Consider the following 20,918-nt stretch of genomic DNA (forward strand, 5'->3'; position numbering starts at 1 on the left):
AGAAGAAGGGAGCTGTCCTGTCACCCGACAATGTAAACAGGCTTGTCTGTTTAACCCCTTAGCGCACATGCCAAATCTTGCCAATCCTTGCTCATTTAGGGGGTACCCTATTTAAAGCTTTATAACTCCAGATGTGAACATCACAGAGACTTGAAAAATGGTTTAAATGAAGCAAGACATTTGTACAATTTACAATACTAACACAGACTATTTTATATTCATAATTTTGGAAGAAATAAAGTGCCACAAATGCAATTGTCTAGACAAAAAATCTAAAATTAATTTGTACTTTTTTTCGTTTGCAATGAAATACTGAGAGATTGCATATATACAGCAGGTTAAACTATGCATGTGCTGGAACAAAAACTTCTTGACCACAAGTTCATAAAATCTAAGGATATGTAGAACTACTATAGATGTATGAAGCAAAAACTAAGCAGTGTACACAGCGTCTCCAAATATATCCAAAATGTCTAAATTATGCATTGCTGTGAATAACACCATGTTCACATATTTCACTACAAATCAACTGTTTTGACTCAAGAAAATCACTGTTGCATCATTTTCAAGTCGGAATTACAAGCTTTCAGTCAGTACAGTGGTCTAAAATATCTAGGGGTCCAGAAACATATCCAAAATCTCTCCAAAATTAAATAAAATGCTTTTTGTCCATTATAAAGCATATAAATGAGCCCTTTATGAAGTTTAAGATGGGACATTGCTATCAGGTTAAAAAATAATGCAAAAATATTGTCACACAATGCGGTACAGTACCTAAATGTGTAATTAACTCTTGTATGTATTTCTATACTTTGTACTCTCGTATGTTTTCTTGTATGGGGATGGGACGACGACATGAAAACAATTTTCAACCGTCCACCACGTTTTGGCAACGTTCCAACTCTTACCTCATCACTGTTGCATGCTTCATAAAAACTATTACACTACTAACTAACACTTACATTACAATGTGAAATATCCACATTATATAATGCCACTAACCTATTTAAAGACACTCAATTTAAAAAATAACGTATATAACGTATAACGTATAACGTATTCTGAGCAGTACTACTTACATAGCAATGATGAAATCTTTGTTCAGTAATCTGTTTTCAGTAGATGGAGAAAATGATATAGTTCTATCCACTCCTGTCTTACACCAGAAAACTATGTCAGCTAGGTCTATCAGCAAACATATGGCTTAGCTATGTTCAGAAGTCCTCAATAATAATAGTATTTTCCAAGAAAAATCGTTGACAAGTTTTCGTTAGCAGCGTCTTTGTTTTACTGCTACCACGTGAATGCCTAATTGAATGCGATGATAAGAAAATTTCCGGTTACGCTGACCTATAAAGCTATTCCAAAAGCAAAATTAGACATGTTATACATCGTTAGAAAGCTTATACTCTCACCTACTGAATAAATGAATTGTCAATTAAGCCAGACTGTACTAAAAAGGGCGACGACGCCGTGAACAACAGGTGTGGTATTACCCACAGCTATTTTGGAAGGTACCCAGGCATCACACATGCTCGTATATTTCCCAAACGGATTGTCCAAGACAATATATGACCACTCAGTCTCAAAAGAGACATCTCTATGCGTAAATCCAATGGTAAGTTTGTATATTTATTCAATATTTAGTCCCAGATATTGACTGTAGAATGACATGGTATCGTTAAAAAAACGGGATGTTTTAGTGAACCTTTATAAGCGTAAAGTTGGACACACTACATTGTGTGAGTAGGTCATATTACTATATTACTATAAGTATCATATTACTTAAGTAATGTAAAATTTAGCAGGTCAATATGCCCGTCTGTTGTTGCCTGTTGGGCTTGAGTTTGCCATGTTATGATCTGAGCATATTTTGTTATGCTAAATGCAGTACCTTTGAGGGTTTCTGGACAATACCTGTTGCTTAAGGAAATTTTTTTTTTTTTTTACTTTAAAAAGCGGCGATTGGAATCCGCTGGTTTGGCTTTAAAAATTCAGCAACCAAAACCGGCCATACAAATTCATGGCCATTGAATTTACCACAGACAGCCACCCTCAAATTCCTGTAGATACTTAAGGTTAGGACATAGAGCAGAGCTGTGAGATTAACAACAGCACTCAGGAAGCGACGCCAAGCCTAAAGCAAAACTTCATCATCTGTAACTGAAGTGATTTCCCTTTAATTGGGGGTAATACTTTGACATAGTCCCTTTAAGTCATTGTTTTGGCATATTAAGCAGGCCTGGATTCAATCTACGCAGAATAGCCACATTTACTAAATGTCTGTGGTTGAACGGCTTTGTCCCCACAAAACCTCTGTTGAGAATGTAATAGCACTGGAGGATGTTTCCCAAACAGGCACAATGGTATTAGCGCGCATTAGAGGAAATGAAGAGTGGCTTTTGTTTTTCCCCTACAGCACCTCAGTGCTCATGCATGTGTAATTTTGTTCGTCTTATGAAAATAACATGTGCTGCTGTTCTCAGGTTAACAGCATATTTAATATGAAACACTATGCAAAGGAAGGCAGCCAATAATGAAGGTATTACTTTAACAATTACAAGTTAACGAGTGCAGAATTAAATCTTGGTCACTGAGAGACAGTTATGATATGAAGTAACTAGTTAATATTATGTAGTGTATGCATTGCTGTGGCTACCATTTAGGACACAGAAGTCATGACCTTGGCAAGTTTTTCTTTAGTGTTTAACTTACCATTTGAGGGCATATAATTAGAAAATAAAGAAAAATAGCTAGGGGGAAAATGTCCAAGGTGTCTGTTTCACAGTTCCGGGATTGAGAGCGAGCAAATAAATTACCCGCATGACATAAAAGACATTTAGCACAGTGATGCACGTCCTGTCTCCACTTCTCATTTTTGGATAGGCTGTTTGTCAATCAATCACTCAATCAAATTTTATTAATATCGTGCATTTGACAAATAATTTATCAAAATACTCTTCACAGTATACCCTGGTCCAAACCCCTCTCAAAGCAAACCAAAGGTGAGAGCAATGACAAAAAGGGAAACTTCCATGGGTGGCTTGTAGGAAGAAACCTTGAGAGGAATCAGGCTCAGTAGGGGGAGCCCCTCCTCCTCTGGCTGGCTCAGCAGGTGGGTTCAAAAAAACAAGTGAAGGTCAGGTCAGTTATCACAGTGGTTCTCAAACCTCTCCTTGCAGACCCCCGGGCAGGTCCATGTGTTCCATCTCTAGCACACCTGACGTAGCTAATTAAGGGTTTCCCCGGGGAGTTGTTTGAGAACCTAATCCGATCCCAAGACAAATTTCTATCTATTCAAAAAATTTCCATTCCCAAAATTAGTAATTATACTTCAAATGACATATTCCTCACATCGCTTGATTTAATGAGTTTCTCAGAATCAGTATGAACTGCAACGAAAACCTGCCATTTTTCTTTTAACAGTAAATCAATAAAAAAGTAAGCCAATGTCGATATTGAATTTCAAGAACATTCATAGAAAAACTTTTTTATTTTTTAATTGAAATATGACTAATCATTCTCTAGCTTTTTCATCTATTCCTTATCTGTCCCAACTGTCTGTTGTTGCGAGTGGCACAAGATACTAGAGTCATAATTTATATGTGCTTCATATTTAGAATTATTTAATGCAAGCCATGGTTATGTTTCCGAGCTGAATGTACATTCAAGGCATTAACAATTAGGATTTGTGATAGAGTTCTGTAAACTCAAAACTTATTTGAATGTCACAATCAATGTATGCACCTGTATTTCCATAATGCCACACACATATTTTCAACACTTTTCTAAAAAAAAAAACAAAAGCCACAAGCCCAAAGTCCAAGATGCCGATTCATGTTATTCAGGGCAGAAGGGATTATTTAGCTCCATGTGGTGATACTCCCCAATGCAGTGGAGTCTTGGTGCTGTCACACTGAAACAGCAAGGTTCATTAAACGGAACATCTCGGGGGGATGTTTTTTGGCAGGCTTTATTACGGTTATTGTTTTTGTTACTGTGCAATTTTTGTGCAATTATTATTACCATTAACATTATCTTATTTGCTTTGTTTTTCCAGCTAGCCCTTTGGCTTGTTATTTATATAGGATTATTGCTCATCCCTGAATATATTTGTTTATTTACATATATTTTGATAAGATGAACTCAAATGACTGGAATGTTCTAGTTATTTTGGGAAGTTGTATCAGTTTGTAGACTCAGATACCGATAGAGACTCAGGATCTATGTTTTAAAATGCATTTTCTCTGTGTGGTTTATACTCGTTATATGAAATCTCATTACATCCACATATTCTTCCCAAGCATATAACTGATCATGTTCCCCTGCCATTTACATTCATTTGTGCTCAAATGTTAATGCATTAAATAATTTCCTCTTCATAACATACATTAATGACAGCATGTGAGGCTGAGCACAGAGAAGAGCTGAGGTTAATTACTCTTAATTTCAGTCAATTAAGATAATGAATTTAAATGAAATTATTTATTTGAACACTGCTCATAAAACATTATGGGGACTGTTCAGTTTATGAGTTGAATTAAATTTGTGAATTGTCTGAATTTAAATGGAATTGACTCCAGACCTCTTGTATAGCCAGCCTGCTTGAAGCCCCTACAGTTTATTTAGAAAGAGGTATACAGCAAGCCGGTTTTCCTTCGTCTTCTTTTCCCTTTTGTAGGAACTTCTAGCGCAGGCAGTTAGACGTATTACACCTTTTTGCATAAAAGGCTGTTTCTTCGCATGCAGGCAGCATCCTTCTTTATCTTTCTGATGTCCTTAATTGAATTTGGACCACTCTATTTACTGTACCGGTTCAAGTCCATTATAATTCCTTTTAATACATCTCCACAGTGCCCTCTTCTCCCCGATCCCCTCCAACACAACCTTCGGGCTTCATTTATGCAGGTGTTCGAGTTCACCCTTCCATTAGCCCCATTTATAAAGATTACATTTCGGCTTACTTTGATGATATCAGGAAGGATTGAGGCGAATGGTCGCATTTGCATCTCAAACTAAATGGCCGGTTCTGTATAATTAAAATGAATACCCTCCCATACAGAATGGTGAGCGTGCCCTGCGACAGATTGGCGACCTGTCCAGGGTGTACTGTATTCCTGCCTCTCACCCAATGCATGCTGGGATAGGCCCCAGCACCCCTGTGACACTGACCAGGAAAGAGCGGGTATGGGACTCTCCCATACATTCATTTTTTTAAATTATCGTTGATCACATTTTCATTGGGAGAAATTATAGCAATTTTTTTTTACAGATCAACAAATGATTCAGAATTTTTGTAGCTAATGTTTCAGGTTTTTGTTATCTTTTTTTCTTTTTTTCCATAATTGCACCTGAAGTCCTTAAGGTTAGACTCTACTTTTCAGTTCACTTGCAGTGAAAGACAAGTTTTCTTCTTTCCATATGCGGTCTACCATAATGTATTATTAATAATAATGTAGAATTTATAATTCATGAGAATGGAAGCCAGGGTATATAATATATTTTTTGGCCTTTTCTCTTTTTCCTTGATTATTTGGTCTATGGATTATTGACAGTGGTAAGTCATTTGTTTTGCTTTGGTCCTGGAGTAATGTTGACATTTTGTATGGTATGTTTTGAAGCACGAAGTTGGTTAAATATTTGAATGTCACATTCTCACTAAGTTCACTTGAGGTGGGCCACACCATTGTGCATGGTTTCAAACTTTATTTATTTTTTTATTTATTCATTTTTAATGGAGGTTTGTTTCTTTCAAAGGTTGTTACTTGCAAAGGTGTGGATGTTTATTTTGTAGATTCGCTAGCTCCTATGTGTAAAGAATAATTCCGTCTGTTTCATGTTGTGAACCTTTAATTGCACTGTTTGCTTCACTTTGATTCACTGTTTGCCATTCACTGGCAGTAGAAGGTTCCTGATAAAGCGTACAGAAACCTGTCATACTATGCATAACAAACACAGAGGGATCTCTGACCCAGAGTCCTATGCCACATCATGACATATGGAAAAAAATATATTTGATTTTTATCTATTTTAAACCTGCCAATGAGTGGATATAAATGGGACTCTTAAGTTCAGAGTGTGAAAGACAGGCGAAACAGAGAATGAAACAGCAAGAGAACAAGATTTACATGAAACAAATTGCGATGTCATTCTATCAACTGAGTCAGGATTGCGCTTTGATCAAGGTAGAAACTCTTGTAGCGATTAGATTCCACAGCAGCACAATATCACAAATTAAGGTTATTCCAGCAGCTCCACTCCAGCCTCTATCACCAGTTCTCATTAACATTTTGATTTAAATATGAATGCTGAAATCAAAATTGAGTTCTTGATAGAAGGTTGCATTTTTAATGGCAGGACCAGCACTTTAAAACATTTTTTTTACATCAAACAAGTCTTCTGGAAAAAAGACTTCTTGAAGAAATGAACTAATCCACAACTACGTGATAACAATATTGTGGCTGAAAGGAGAGAATAAAATTTAAAAAAAATCTTTAATAAGCCCAGGCATGTGGGATAAAAACAGTCTCATTACAAATGTGAAAAAAACCTTTCCATTACCCTATAAGAACTTATGGAGGATTCATAGATGAAGCAATTTATCAAACAATTCATCCACAGAATCCTGGGTCAATTTACAGAAAAGTTCTACTAAATATCCTGAGTCTCAACCCAATACAGAAAAGCAAAAGCATGGTGTGTGTGTGTATGTGTGTTGGGGAGGGGGGCACAGGGAAACTTTATTGAGTTGAGTCTTCACAAGGTGACAGAATGCACTGAATGACTCCACTTATTAGTTTGGCAGTGTTGGGTAATTCATCGCTAATTTTCCTGCTGAGAGCCAGGAAGTGAACAAAGACAGCCAGTGTGTTAGAACAGTGCGGGGTACCGACTGGGACTCTGGCAGGCAGAGTGTTCTGAGGAACTGCAATTCTGATAAGTCTGTTTTCAATGGAAAGGTATGACAGAAAAATATCACATCAAAAATAATTATAGCCTGACAAAACATTCTGTGACTTGATTATTTTTTCTAAATGTGAATGCATTTGATTTAGTGTATTTTTTTATTTATTAACCTTTCATGGCTGTAGATTAGAATTCTTTGAAAATCTAACCAATAAAAAATTGATGAATTAATTCAAAAACATTTAAAAACAATATCATATTTATTAATTTTATAATTTCTCAAGTTATTGGACCCATCATTAAAGTTTTGTATAATATACTGCTTACTTGTTAGATGTACAAAATTTAAAAAATCTCTCAAAAGGTGTTATGTTATTAAGCAAACAATGTAATAGTTTAAGTGTGGGTGAGGTGCAAAAATGCAACTGTTTGTATTAGCAGTTATTATACAACTAATATAACGTAACTGTTATTCTTCTTAAAATGGACTTGATTACATACAGTAGATCCTGAATATGTTTTGCATAAATTGGGACTACCAAAGTAAACAGCAGCCTCAATGTGTCACTGTCATAGAGTGTATGCCAAACCAAGCTCGGAGGCAGATGTTTTTGCATCCTCAGCCAATTGTGCATAACTCATGCAAGGTTAAAACTGGCCCTACGCCAGCTATCAACATTGGCACCCAGTTCAACACATCTAGAGTGGCCCAACAAATCATCAGTCATCAACAGGCTTACATTGGCCCATTAGAATAGCCTAACAACTGGTCACATACTGTTGGCGTATAGTAATTCACTGAGTGTACAGGTCAATTGCCCAGCAATTGATGAAACAGTTCTCTATCCTCGGTTGGAACAGAGCACAGCTGATTTCATTGGAATTGCCTAACCATACAGTAATTAATCTGCATGCAGTTCATGTTGCTACATAACAGTTAATCAGATGGCAGACCATAATGGACATTAAGATTGCCAAAGGCATTTGTACAGAACTGACTGTGCATGCCACAAAGAATGAGATTCCCATGTTGATATTGTGCTACATTGAAAACAATGACATAAAAAGAGATGACTATTTTGGATCAAAATGAAAGACACAGGTAAATCAATAGGCTCCTATAAGTAGATAATTGGGAGCTTTTCACGTTTAGAGGAATTAAGAAAATAAATAACAGCTTCTTGGATTGTGACTGTGGTTGAAATGAAAACCAGGAATGGTTTGGGAACCCCTGGTTCAGATGATGGATACTCAGATCTGGCCCTCAAATCCAAATCCAGCCCTGGTTTTCTTTTCTCCCAGGTGATGAACTGAACAATCAGTGTTACTGAATTGGCTTGACTGTCTTCACACCTGAATATCAGGTAAAGGTAGGGTGGAAAACCAGTCGTCCTCAGCCCTCAAGGACCGCAATTTGAGTACCAGGGATTTACATCATCTCCTGCCACTTGAAGTGGCATGGAGAAAGGTGCAAGGAGAAACGCCGCCCAGGTGAATGCAGCAGAGTGTATTTCGGGGCTCCTTCCTCAGGGCCGGTGGAGCCGCGGCTGAGGGAGGGCTGCTGGGGAGGGAGGGCGCTACTGCGTCGCGCGTCTGTCAGCGTGGAATTATGGGCCGCAGAACCTGTTTGTGCCCAGGGCCCTTGATCATTTTGTTCATAATCATTAAGAAAGCTTGGCTTGCAGACCCCCCCCCCGCCCACCACCACCACCACCCCCCGCCACCTGCCTGCACCAGAGTGTGGTTGTTTATGTTCCTCTGCTCCCCAGACAGCTGTAAACAAATGAAGAAAGAGCATCTCCTCAGGGAGGCCGGGGGGACAGACACAAGACACGCTGACTCGTTTTTCCAGGATATACTTTTCCCCCTTTTCTTTCCTCTTTAAATTTTAGTTAACCATTTTTCATGGCTGACTTCCTCTTACATTAATTCCCATCACAGTAATAGAGTTTTCAATGATTAATCTTACACCAATTTTGCTACACATCCAGCATCTCGGACACTCACTTATTTAATTTGAGGAACGATCGGAAAGAAAAACCCAGATAATAAATGTGTTCCCACTGCAAGCACATTTTGTATAAACGACATTAGTCATTGTAACAGCCGGTGTTTCTAAACAGACCTGGTTACGTGTAGCTGATGTGAGAGCCTTGTGTCGGTGTTTAATCCACATTAGGAAGGAACATAAATTTGCATTTCCAATTTAATCCAGATAAAAGCAAAAATATATACATCCTGTCCCTTTAAGAAAAATACATGCGAGCATATTAAAATGAGTAATTGATGGGTTCCTTAATTTTGTTAACCTGTGTGGAATATTATAATTTGTTTGTTTTTGCGATAGCAATTATTGATATTTTATACCACAAACTTGAAACTGAGCAGACACTCCAATGCTGTTTGAAAAACTTGAATGTGTCAGACAAGAACCTGTGTTACCTAAATTTATCCATTAATTTAAAATATTTTAAATGTATTTTATCTTTTTATCATTTATCATAATGAATTAACCTCACACTTTCCTGAACTGTCCTTGTAATGATGATGATGATGATGATGATGATGATGATGATGATGATGATGACGATGAATAAAATGAAAATGATGGTGGGTTTCACAATGATTACATGCCTTTGTTTTCCATGGATGAAACGGCATGTGAGAACTGGGCCTGTACTCACCAAGCGTCTCAGAAATGAAGTGCTGATCCAGGATCAGTCTTCCCTGTCTGAGTACTAGCCTTTTTTGATATGAGCTCAAAGGCAAAATAGATCCTAGATCAGCACTCGTACCCTGAGATGCTTTATCAGTGTGGGTATTGTCATGCAACGCTTGTCAGTTTATAAACACTTACAGAGCTCCATAAAGACTATTATTTATCATCAACCTCAGGGACTTCTGACACGCAAGTACAATTTTCTTGCTTACTGGCAGGGTATAATGTTAAATAATTGCTTCCCTAGCAGTAACACTGCATACAAGAGGATGCCTTTTTTTTCCCTGGCTGTTGGCAGCACAATGCATAAAATTACCAGAGATGGTAGACAACAGTCGGGGCTGCTGTGTTTAAGAATAAGAAAATAGACCGAAGGTTGCACATGTGCTCTAAGGTAGCTGAGGTCAACAATACTAATTAAAAAATGACAGAATAAATTACCAAAATTCCCAAGTACATTACATTACAAGCATTTAGCAGTTCGACTTTATCCACAGCGACTCAGGCAACTTTTACATAGTATTTTTTTTTATTTTTTACATTGTATCCATTTATACAGCTGGATACTGAAGCAGTTCAGGTACCTTGCTTAAAGGTACAACGGCGGTGTCCTTCCCAGGAATCGAAACTATGACCTTTCGGTCACAAGCCCAGTTCCTCACCCACTGTCCTACACTGCCGCCCAAGTCCTGATAACAATTGTAGAATGGCGCTGCTGCTAATTTTAGTACATTTTAATCAGTATCAAAAATAACTTGACATCAATTACAGTCAAACGTTATGGCAGTCTACTGTATAAGGGGTGTGGGATTTGGACTGGGGTCCAAAAAGAGAGCCCCCATAAAAATGAAAAATGACCAGCTGTATTTCCTGAATGGGCGACCGCTCCAGTCCCGAATTAATCAGGTAACAGTGTAATAAAAGTTTGCCAACATTTCGCAAAGGCATTTGTCAGAAAAGTAGAGAAAATAAAAAAGGCTGATGGTTAACAGAACAGTGCTATTTCTAGATTGTGCCTTTTGAGTTTTGCTTCAGGACAAGAAAAGCTGAAGATGTTTCATGGCATCAGAAGTAGACAAAAGGTAGCTTATAATTGTAACTTCATTTTGAGTATTTCTACTTGTACACAGTAAAATGCCCAGTGTAATTCAACTACAGCAAAGTACATATGCTCCAACTCTGGAACAGAGCTGGACCATATGTACTCTGTAAGAGTTGATTTAACACAAGAGTTCTTACTGTGTATAAAGATGTTTGAGACTGTGGTGGAAAACCAAGTCAGAAGGTCCAAATGTAAAAACAGTTCTGCTTTGCCTCCAAAATCTCTGTTTGTTGAGACTGCCAAAATGATCCCTACGCTTTTTACTGCATCACAGGGAATTAATTAACTGTGAGTGAATGGATGACTTAATTAAATACATAATTATTGAAACCACTAAAATACATTGAAATCCAATTAATTTAATGGACAATAATGAATAATAAAACAATTTAAACAATAATAAAACCAATAACTATTTGTGTAATTTTATCTTAATGTTCATTTGTTCACATTATTGTGTAGAATAATACATTTTTTAAATACCCAAAGTACTGAAGACTATAATCATACTCCAAAAGTGTGAATTCAGAGCTTCTGAACTTTCTTCTCAAAAGGAGTAAAATGCTTTAAAACCAGACAGGTGGCAGGTTGCCATTTCCATCTGAACCTATGTGCACTTTGAATGAGGAAATAAGTGATATTCAGGTGTCTGAGTAGATAAGAGACTGGAACACTTCCACTGCCTCACAACACCTCCGGCGTGTGTCTGTCACAGGTGTGATAAAAGCCTCTTGCAGGTATCGGAGTTAATTGAAGTCCCCATAATTATTTAATTTTGAGACAATCACACTCTCCAAAGGCCTAACATGCAGTAGAATCCGTGACATGTCTCTGAGTGCGAATCAACAAGCAGTCGTGCGATTCTCAGTAAATAACTGCTCCCCTCTACAAAACAATGAGTTAACCGACATGGCGAAACACGCGGTTTCTGCTTGTTTATCTCAGACAGGTTCAGGAGCAGCTTGTGCTCGGTGTAGGTTTAAGCAGCCCGCACCCTGACTGACATTCTTCCCGCACTGGGTTGCTCAGATTTTGCCGTTGTGTAATTTTGTGTCGATGTGTCAATGGATGCAACAGCCCGGCTAGCAAGCACACAAGCGAAGAAACATCCTCTAGCTGCTCACTGGTGGCGCACCGTCGGCACAGCTGTTCACCTGCCAGTGGTTCGTAAAACTGGCACTGCAGTAGCCCTCTAGCACGTAGTTGAGCCAAGGCAGTCGAGTCAACCAACGGTTATAAAAATATAAACACAGTTGGCGAGTAGTCCTGTTGCTGGCGGAACGCAAAACACTCGAGGGGACTCTTTCTCACAAGCGTATTTCAAAACAATCTGGCGCTGTTTCTGGTGGTAGTCTGGTCCGATCGGTGCTTGCTTCCTGGGAGAAACCAGGACAGGTCAACACTGACGGGTAGCATAAGGAGTAGCTCACGACTGCAGATAGTCTGCTCAAGCTTCATCAAACCCTGAGGGAAGAGGTGAAAATAATGAATTCATGAAAAATAAAAATGCATACAATACAAGATGGGTTCAGGCTGTTAGGTGCACAGGATATATACTGTAATTTTGTCAAATAAATTAGGCTAACAGATTCAAACGCAGACATGGGTTACATACGTATCAGTTTTGGATTCAAATAATTTTCTACGCTTTGCTGATCTTGTCTGGTGTATTGAAACAATGAAATACTCCCAAAAGGTGCATATTGGCAGGCTCAATTACACCAGGCAAGATCAATAGAGCACAGAAAAGTATTTGAACCCAAAACGAATACGTATTTGACCCAGGTCTATTCAAACATTTTTCAACTTTCGTCTGGCATTAATTAATTTTGCTTTCGGGTTCTTTGTCTCAAGTGAAGTACTTGTACCTGAAAATAGAGGCTCTGATTGGTAGTTCCTCTCTAATTAACTGTAGACCGGTAATGATGCTGTAGAGTTAGGGATGTAAAACTGCCATTAGCATACAATCAATTTTCTGATGAAGGCAGTATGTCGAAACATTTGAATTTAACATTTAGTCTCATCTTAGCTAAAAACATTCATTGCAGCTCTTTTCTGAATATACAAGCAGCTTGGTGTCTGTCTCCAGCCTGTGACAGAAATAACACTCATAATCAAACTTTAATAGTGACATGTGGTTTTCCTGCCTCCCCTAATATTGATGCATTTAGCCACGATGGCTGCCTGAACGCATCCTTGCAGAGAAGGGGCACAACTGAATTTAGCAGAGAAAATAAAATTAGTGGCCTCAAGAAAACAAGCACAAACCTGTGTTCTCAGTGGCCTAAGCACTTTTCAACTGGCAGACAGGATATGTTTCCATGAATACAACCTCGAGAATTTGGTCTATGCAATGTCTAAGAAAATGGTGAATGCTCCTTGCAGAAATTGCACGTGGGTTACAATGCAAGTATATCCAAAAGGAGAACATGTAGTAGATAAGAGAAGCTTTCAGGTTGGGGATTCCATTAGAGGAAAGAACTCAGGTGGTGAAGTTATCTAGCGATCAATGTCTTCAGAGGATACCGGTTTAACAAAGCCTCTTTCAGGTTGGTCCCGTTCTGCTCCAGCTTACTGTGCATTCTGGGACATTACGTACCATTCAGTACAGCCTAGTGCACCTCTGTGAGGCTTTATCAGCAGGTACACTGCATTTGGAAAACCAGATGCAAGTGGTACCTCAGGCAGAATTGACAGATTGAGATGTTAATAATGTGGTTTACTGAAGTAATAGCTTCTTATTTCTCTATGCAATTCTTTGCCAGATAAAGCTGCTAGCTAGCAGCTTATCGTCGGTTTTTAAAGTCTGCTACTTTGAGATACACCGCCATCTGTTGGTCGAAAAAATAACGTTTTCCTATGAGCAATCCTCTGTGTTGGTACTGCAAAGCAAAATGGAATTGCCTTTAGACGTTTGCTCTAATTTTCTTCAAAATTAGTTGAGTCTCTTTACACCCAGATACCCATTAAGTACTCGTGGAACGCAAAGGAACCCAATTATTTTAAACAATGAGGATTATGTACTGAACAGCCAACCGTAATCTCTGGACAGAAATGAAATTGGTTCCATTTATTTCACAAGTTTGTAGGCCCCATTTTATTTTAGGAAAAGTGAAATAAGAAGCATATCGGATGATGGTCCCTTTATTTCTACATCTGTGATGAGCGAGGGATAAATCGATCATTCGGAGATGAGTGTTTCTGGGGTGGACTGAAATGAAGCAGAAATGCAGCGTGTGCAGAACGTTAAATGGAAATAAATTCAAATGGGCGGCACATTTTCCCGTCGCAGTGGCAGTGAGCAGGGGCATCGTAGTGGGGGGGAAAGTGGGACTGACTACCCAGGGCCCGAATAGGGGGAGGGCCCTCGAAAAGCCTGGAATGATGCGTGAGAGACATGGATCAAGAGAGGAAGGGGGCCCACAGAGACTGCTTATGTATAGGGCCCAGAATTTTGTGCTACACCCCTGGCAGTGAGAGCGGGTGAACACGATCTGCACATATCTCGAGGAAACTGAAACCAACGGGCTGCCCCCCTGGCCAAATTTGCCGGATTCTCCATCCCGACAGCTGAACGGGTACAGATCCGCTTCGCCAGCGCTCTGAAGAGTACACAGCCAAAACTGCAACAGCGTGGCTACGTGTACACTGTACCGGCTTTGCCTACTGCAGGAGACATTTCCATGCCATATTTTCTTCTGAATATATACTTGAGATTTAGAGATTTAGCTCAGAAAGTCTAAATAGAACTTTGCCATGCTGTATATTCAACTTTGCATGTTTCGATGAAAATGTTCAAAGACCCTTGCCAGTGAGCAGCACAAGTGCAAGCTAGCGCTGTGCTTTGCATATTCCCTTCAAATGAATTTCAGAACAAGACACCACCTATTGGTTTGCCGGCAAATGCACATACCATGTCGATTGGTCTCTGTAACTATTTTGACAAAAAAATAAAATAAAATAATCCACAGCGCAAAGATTTCTTTTCTCACATAATTAGACACTTCTAATTACAGGGTGCCTTTGACAGCCTTGGTCAAAGGGACAGAGTCCGCTGGCAGCCACAGAGACAGCTTCGTCCTCACGTTCACATGGAGACAGCCTTTGATTTACCGTAGCTCCAGACATGCAAGCATGTTGTCAGGTTCAGAGAAAGGCCATATTTACATCAGGAGTCAATTCATTTGCATAGGATTGTCTTTTGTCAGATGATTAGCCATAAAAGAGAATCAGAACCCAGCGACCCCTTAGAGCCAACTTAGATTGGATTGAATCGATGCTTGACTTACAAATGCAAGCGTTCTTCACAAACGCCATTTGATGAGTTCAACCATCATAAAAATTTATTTAGCCAAATCGATTTATGAAGAATTTAACCCTTTAAAGAGATATTTCACTTTGGTATGCTGTTCAAACTTGTGCTTGGTGTGTTATCCTCCGTCGTTAGTTTTTGTTTTAAAACTGTTAATTTCGGCGAGATTGCAAAACCAAATGGGAGTGAATTGGAACCAGAAAACCAGGAGGAACGGCACTGCTGTTAACAGTCAACAGGAACATATGATGTTGCTAGTATTTACGCCATGCTAATACAATGGGATAAGCTCCACTAGGTGTTATACCAAAGTGAATTATCTCTTTAAGGTATACATATATGATTAGAATGTTCAATGTAACAAACACTACTTGCATTTGAAAAGCAATGGAGTTCTAGAACACTGACTTCAAATTTTGAAGGAAAAAAAAAAACATTCCAAAAATACAGCTCCTTAGGATTAATACATGCACATAATTGTGGGTTAGATTTAACATCGAATTTAGGTAGAACCCAGGCCCCAATGTCAGCTTGAGCTGTCCCACTATGGCATACATTCAGCATCATTACAGTATATGCAAGGGTGGCCTGTTCCATATGAATGTCCCTGAAAACAGCAAGACCCTGAGATCCCACTGAAACCTTCAGGCCAGTGGTCTACTATAGCTCTGAACACTCCTTGTGAGATCTATTTAGTTCAGAAGCTAGCCATGTATATCACACAAACATTTTCACAGTATTCCTGGGCCATTGGCCAATATGCCTGATAAACAATTATCTTAATTTATCACCTCAAACCCACTCAACACCTCAGCAGCTGCTTTTGTTCAGCAATTGCAGTACAAAATAAAATACAGTTTGAAAACAAACAGGCGGCTTCACTATTTACTAGTACATTTATTTGGCTGTGGGTGAACAGATAAAACAAACTTCTCTGCATTTCCCCGGGATACTAAGTACTGTGGAAAATTAATTAAATTAGAAACTGGAGTTAATTATAGTACCTGAAATCTTCTGACATTTTTGATAAGTTATTTATTAATTATAGCACCTGAAATCCTTTTACCTTTTTGATAAGTTATTTAAAATAAGATAATTATAAGATACATCATTTTAACATTTTTACCTATTGAAATTCTATCCCTGTTTGAGCATGACTCATAGATAATTTTTACAGGTATCCTTTATTCTCCGGGGTCAAAAATGCCACATGCTTTCAGTTACTGACACTGGCAAGGTGGGGGGTGAGGGGGTGGGGGGGGGGGTTGAGAACAATGCTGCGAATCAACATGTCAGCGATTTTCCAAATTACCGCTGGGTCGCTCATGGAGAGATTGACTTCTGTAATTCAGCACAGTGCTCTGGAAGTGTATGCTGAAATTTACCGTCCCTCCACATAACGGAGCAGCGCCCTCTAGAGGCCTCATGCATTGCAATACAATACAAATCCAAAGGGCTTCACTGTCAGGAAGTCTTTGTGAGGTCACGTCAAGACAGGAAACCATACAAAAGGGGAATAGATGTATGTTGAATTCAAATGAATTTTCGTCCTGGACACATAAAAGAAGCAACGTGTGCTTTGCTTCCCTCGCTACAATGATACTTAAGAAATTGAAGGAAACCTAAATTGTTACTGTGAAGACCGGGGTGGCTCGTGAACTGAGCTGTTAACAATGCTACTGAACCCAAAGGATTGTGTGAGGTGGATGACACTGAACTTTAAAGAGTATCAACAGTCAGGAGACCCCGGCCTTAAAGCACACACAAGGGCTGCTTTACTTCAGTTAGCTTCGATGACTGAGACAAACTCTTGGCAAAGGTTGTATGACATGCAGGGGTGTAGTACAAATTTATGGGCCCTATACATAAGCCTCCTTCCTCTCTTGATCCATGTCTTTCACGCATCATTCCAGGCTTTTCGAGGGCCCTCCCCCCATCCGGGCCTTGGGTAGTCAGTCCCACTTTCCCCCCCTACTACGACGCCCCTGATGACATGGCACTTCAGTGTGGACGCAGGTACGCTACACTGTCACTGTGGACATTCCGGAGGTTTGGTTACCCATGATAATTCCTTTCTGCTTGCTGAACGGTAATACTGTGAGTTCAGCTTTCTTTCATGAGGTCGGGCGAGGCCGTTTCCCGCTGCCCCGATGCAGAACGGCTGTCTGTCATCTCCTGCCCGGACAGAGAAAATAAATAGCCTGAAATAAAATTCCGTTTCGTGAAATTTTACAGCATTTCCTCACTGTGGTGTGAGTAATACACCAGAAATGCATTTATGTATTAATCATGGGAATGGAAATATTAAATTTGGGTTCCTGCCTACTTGTAAATTGACCTCGGAGTTTACACATAGACAGTACATACCCTTACGGAAATGGAGTGAATTTTAAATAACTTTGGAATAAAAATATTATCAATACTTGAATAATGTAACACTTTAAAATATTTTGGCAAGTGTACAAATTATTGCCCAGGTAAGACTGAAATATCCAGTAAAATGCCACAGTTAAAGTATTGGGACAGTGACACTATTTGTTTTGGTGCTGTACTACTACACCTCGAATTGGAAATAAATCAACAAATACGAGCTTAACGTGTGGACAGTCGGCTTTAATTTGAGGCTATTTACATCCGTATCAGGTGATCCATGTAGGAGTTACAGCCCATTTTATACATGGTCCCCCCATTTCAGGAGAGCAAAAGTAATGGGACTAATTAGCATGATCGGAAATATTCATATTTACTATCTGGTTAAAAATCCTGTGTATTTTATGACTGCCTGAAGTCTGCAACCCATAGATATCACCAGACGCTGGGAATCTTCCCTTGTGATGCTCTGCCAGGTCTGTACAGCAGCCATCTTCAGTTCCTGTTTGTTTCTGAGGCATTATTATTTTACAAAAAGTCCACATATTTACTACAGATTCCATTTCCATAGGGTATATACCTGCGTTAGTCTATGCTTTGCCTAGGATATCGCAACATAAATCCTATTTGTGAATTCACAAATAAGGGGTTCTGCATAATTAGACAGTCTCCATGCAAATACTTAATGAGATAAATCCTTCACCACCTCCTTATTCTCTCTTATGGGATTACTTTCACTAGGGAGTGATGCTGTCCCTTGTATGTAGAAGAGCATGTGTTCTTTTGTGCCGATAACTGGATGAGCAGTTCTACCTGCCCTGCTAATGTAAATGCACTGGTATAAGGGACGTGATAAATAGGGTTTGATGCAAGATTGCAGCGCTAGTCATTAGTGTGAATGGGAGTCAATAGGGCAGTGGGTCGCGTGCTCAACAGGGACATTCTGGAGCCGATACCAATAGCAGATAGTTCCCTGCCTGAAGGGTCCAATACCAAGGGCGACACCGCTCTGTTTTACATGACACTACAGCGCGCGGGATGCAAACTGCAATTTAGTTTAACAGAAGCAGCTATTCCAGCTTTCATTCTTTATTATTGCACAGAAAGTGTGAGTCTAGAGAGATCCTGGGTATGTGTATACTGCAGCTTACAGTAATGCTTGTGTGTTTGGCTAGTAAAAAGTAAATTAAAAATAAATAACAAACATGCAGTTCAGATGACTGTTATTTGGCTCATTTTTGACGATGATATTCTCACTTATTTCACAGCATCAGCAGTACATCGAATGCACTTCCTCTCTGGAGCATGTACATTGCATAATCATATTGGCTCATCATATTGGCCATAATCTTAGCGATTGTGATCTGATAACAGGAAATTTGCAATTTGACCCAATATTACCATGCATCCCAAGCAGTGGGATTATTCAGTTCCAGTGTTTTAGTGCAAAGGTATATTGTATGACGTTTGTGACAGGAAAATGAGGTATGATTACACAGTAAATTATGGGAGTGTACATACTGTGTGCTACCAAGTAACTTTCATGTAATTTGAACCAATTATTGTGTTTGGTTGTGAAGAGGCACAACCAATGATTTTGATTGACAGATAATGCTGTTCCACCCATTTTTGGTATTTTAATTTGGGTAAAAAAGGATTTCCACCGTGAAGCTTTTTCTTATCACATGCATCATATAGTTCTGTTCTGCGTTATCAGAAGTCACTATTGCTGTTTCATGACAGAATGATCACTTTTTAACATTGCTCACACGACAGACTAGATTATGCAATTCATTGCACTTGTAGCCAATATGAATTAACTGGCCAAATATCTGAACTTGGATGTTGCAAGTTTTGGGTTATTAATGAACTTTAATTTTCTATATTTTGCAAGGTAAGATTACGTGACCATAGCTCTGAAAATGCTTAAGCTGCAGGTCTTGATAGTACAACTTGATAACATATTGATAGCAGATGGCCAAGCGCTCACATAACTGGTTCGGGATGGGACATATCCCGACCACAGTTTCTGACTTTTTCCCACATAAAGTAGCTAACGTGTGCTGAAGAAGTGGATAACGACTTCATACATTACTTTGAATATTTATGATGCCATCACATACTCATTTGCATATTAAACAGATTTTACATGAAGAAGGGAGATTTTCTGAAAAGATTACTAGAAAAGAACACAATAGAATATTTAATATATTATGGGTGTATTTTGATGCTTTGTATATGTTTACATAATACGTTTTATATATATTTGCCCATTCATGTGGTGGATTCACAGAAAAAAGTCCCCACCACAAAAAAAGGAGTACTCGAGTAAACACAAGGACAAATCAGCTTCTCCTCATATGGAGAAAGTCATAAAACGCCCCGCCCCTAGCAGACAGGCGAGTCCTCGCATTAGGATGGCACACGAGTGACAAGGCAGCCTGCTGAAGAAATGGGACGTGCAGCCCCATCATGGCATGCGGCCCTGGCAGCACTGCCGCCTCAGAGGGCAGCGGGGTTGCCAGGAAAGCGAAGTCTCCCCTCCACGCGGGGCAACTGAAGACCTGGCAACCCCCTGAATGCTTGATACGGGGCTAGGTTTCTGCAGGGTTTTGCAGGCACTTAAAAGGAGCTTTGCTGGTTTGCCATCCTTTAAAAGCACATCTGAGGCATTGGGAAACACGCAGACGGGAAGATCAAAGTGCTCAGTACCTTCTGTTAATTAGGAGGAGGTACTTCAGCTAATGCATCAAACCACACTCTGCTAAAGACCCAAACTGGAGAAGAGATAGTTTGGGGAATAAGTAGCCTTGTTCACACTCTGATCGTGCCTGAATAAGGACACAACATGACATGAGTGTCATGCTTCTGTAAGGACCTTGTTGCTTCGCCACTCTCCTGTGAGCACGACTGCGAGCTCTATGCTCTGTTTGTATTGATCCCGGAGCGGCAAATCCAGTCACACATAAGCTCGTGTTTGCAAATGGCAAAACCATGGTGAAACAGCAGGTTCCATCCAAAATTGAATCAACCTGTTAGTCCTCCTCCTCCGCCACATCTAAAGTGCATGACATGCTTCTGCTGGGTGCCTTTGAAAATGGAGCCGCGATCCAGTCTGTCAGTTTTCACGTTGTTCTCCATTTCAGCAAAGCAGCAAACTGAAGAAAAGAACAAACGCGAATTCAGCGAGACGGGTGCAGATTGTCCGGGAGATGTCCGCTGCGTCTGCTCCCCCCCCCCCCCCCCCCCTTTGCCGAGAAGAACGGGAGAACCTCGGCGTCACTTCGTTGCGCCCCCCCCCCCCCTTTGCCGAGAAGAACGGGAGAACCTCGGCGTCACTTCGTTGCGCCCCCACCACCCCGTCCATTCCGCCGTCGGGCCGTTCCTGTAAATCCTTTGAATTCGTCGCGCTAGTCCAGTACGTACGCCCGCGGGCTTCGCATACTGTCGCTCAGCTCATTCGGCTTATCACACCAATCACATTTAGCGTTTCATGCTGGGTGCTTGAA

This window comes from Anguilla anguilla, chromosome 13, assembly GCF_013347855.1.
Source record: "Anguilla anguilla isolate fAngAng1 chromosome 13, fAngAng1.pri, whole genome shotgun sequence".
NCBI classification, from domain to species: Eukaryota; Metazoa; Chordata; class Actinopteri; order Anguilliformes; family Anguillidae; genus Anguilla; species Anguilla anguilla.